We start from the raw sequence: 2,932 nt of genomic DNA, 5'->3' as shown, positions 1-2,932 counted from the left end.
TTACCCAAACCCAACCCTTAAACCTACCCCAACAGAAAACTTTCTGCATTTCTACATTTTTAGATTTAGATTTTAGACTTGGTGTCTTACAAACCTGGCATTGTATATTACCAATATTATTGGCTCTTTGACAAATTGCTGTGTTCCTGCAGTGTTCTTTCTAAAGTTGCTTTGGATAATAGCATCTGCTAAATGCATAAATGTTTTGACAATTGGCATTGCCATAATTGTGTCTGTGTGCATTTGTGATTCCCTTTTGAGGCTTACCATTACCACATGTAGTACAAAACATCTTCCTTATAATTGCGCAAGCCGCTAATATAATTCTAACAGATTTTAATGTGATTGAGGGCTTGTATCTGAGTACACATGGGATTGTGCTAATTGTTGCCATGAAGTATTTATCAGATAAATGAGAGCCAACAGTCTCCCCAGCTGGTGCGGGCTTGTCGACTGTGGGGTCGCCTGAGAAATGTGTGTTTGTTAGATCACACTGTGTTTGTGGGAACTAAAGGAGTCAGCAGCGATTCATGAGTAGTAGCAATGTTTGGAATTAGAACATGCTTAAAGGGTTAGTTCACCCAAAAATTAAAATTAGCCTGTGTTTTACTCACCCTCGAAGCATCCTAGGTGTATGTGACTTTCTTCTTTCAGGAGAATCCAATTGGAGATATATAAAAAATAGTCCTGGCCCCTCCAAGCCTTACAATGGGGGTAAGCGGGTGTTCGGTTGTCAACAGTTCAGAAGACGTGAAATAAAGTGCGCGCATCCGAAATAAAACGTCCCTCACACGGCTCCGGGGGGTGAATAAAGGCCTCCTGTAGCGAATCCATGCATTTTTGTAAGATAAGCTCCAGGGTGTGAATAAAGGCCTCCTGTAGCGAATCCATGCATTTTTGTAAGATAAATATCCATATTTCAAACGTAATAAACACTTTTCTCTCACTTCCGGTATCTGTCATACGCGGAAGGCGTTCCGGCAAATGACGTAGAACGTCGGCGTTGTGCGATTAGTGACGAGCGCAGAGAGAGAACAAAACAAAACGCCGGTCACGAATTAGAAGCACAAAACGAGGATTTGTAAAGAAAAATGTCTGAGGATTTCGATATAAGCCAAGAGGTTTTCCTTTGCTAAAGTAAGGAAACTTTGTTTCCTTTGCTCCTGCATTTCTCAGAGGTGCACGCACGACGCCTACGTCCTACGTCATCCATCTGCATGTCTTCCGCGTACCACAGTCAGCGGAAGTGAGAAAAAAGTGTTTATTACGTTTGAAATATGGATATTTATCTTACAAAAATATATACGAAATGATACGATACGAAATCGTATCACGATACGGGACTGCACTGAATTTCACCTCAGAAGAATTTAGTAAAACAGCTGTTTATTAAACACTGCATACTATAGGGCTGTTGCTGACTATTGGCAGAACAGGCACTTGACCTCTGCATTATGAAGGGCCTCCATAACTGTACCACTGTACAATAGCCTATAGGTAATGGAATATGTTTCATGTTTACATTGTGCACTCCCCACCAGGTACAATATTCTGATTGTTTGCATCATAAGTAATAATGTACTCGTTCTAATAAAATTATATTGTAATGTACTCATTCTAATATATTAAAATCATTGGTAACACTTTATTTTAGGGTCTCTTAACTAGTTGCTTATTATATTACTAGAATATTAGCCATTTATTAGTAGTAATTAAGCACATAATAATGCCTTATTCTACATGACCTTATTCTTAATCCCTAATCCTACCCAATACCTAAATTTAACGACTACCTTACTAACTATTAATAAGCAGCAAATTAGGAATTTATTGAGGGAAAAGTCGTAGTTAATAGTGAATGTGTTCTCTATTCTAAAGTGTTACCAAATCATCTTAACATTGCTGGTAGGTTATCATTGCACAAATCAACACACTCTCTACGTTTAAAAAAATAAATAAATTAGAAGAGTTCTAAACTAATGCGCTGTCTTACTCTTCACTGTACCTCACGCACGGAGCTACAACAGAAACGACTCACCCACAGCAGTTCTCCATAGCTCTACTGCAGAGAACTCAAGCCCAATTTATACTTCTGCATCGAACCTACGCCGTAGGCTATGTGTAGTACGCCTGACTGCACCTCTCCAAAAATCTAACAGCGCGTAAATTCTACACGGACTGCAAGCACTGTGTCTGCTAGAACCCCTCCCTCCGTATGTACTTGAGTTTTGTGTGTGTTTATGTGCACTTTAATATATTTTAATGTTACACCTTCTTATTTAAAATAAAACAAAGCAAAGAACAAGTGTCTTATCATTTATTATACTACATAGCATTATACATCATTAGTTGTCCGCGACAAACAATGTTGATCAGCCGTGGTACAAGTCCTTGTGGAGACTGAAAAAATGCCATCTTCTCCTGTTCCGTTGTTGTCTCCTTTTTGTAGTTTTAAATAATGATTTAATGATTTGATATTTATTTGCGTCAGGTCTATAATGCTTCTCCGACAAGCCGCTTCTTCTTCGGCTTTTTCCGTGGTACTGTGGGTTTACACAAGCAACATGCCCGTGGACAATGTAGACTAGCGGTATAGAAGTATAAATGAAAACATACAGTATGCAGACTTTAAAGGGGTCCTCGGATGCAAAATTCACTTTACATGTTGTTTGAACATAAATGTGTGTTGGAAGTGTGTGTACACATCCACCCTATAATGATAAAAAATCCACCCAGTGTTTTTTTAAAAATCTTTAAAAAAAATTTTTTAATTTTTAAAAAAAAATTTTAAATCCCCTTTCTCAAATCAGGCTGTTCTGAGATTCCTGTCAGAATGACGTAGTTCTGCACAGGCCACTCCCACAATAGTTGATTGACAAGCCCTGAGTGAGCTGTCATCAGTCCGCCATTGTGTCGACTCCGGTGCAGGGGA

This window comes from Sinocyclocheilus rhinocerous, unplaced genomic scaffold (assembly GCF_001515625.1).
Source record: "Sinocyclocheilus rhinocerous isolate Xijiao unplaced genomic scaffold, SAMN03320098_v1.1 scaffold1285, whole genome shotgun sequence".
In the NCBI taxonomy this organism is placed as follows: domain Eukaryota; kingdom Metazoa; phylum Chordata; class Actinopteri; order Cypriniformes; family Cyprinidae; genus Sinocyclocheilus; species Sinocyclocheilus rhinocerous.
The sequence above is the reverse complement of the archived record's forward strand: the minus strand, read 5'-3'. Positions refer to the sequence as shown.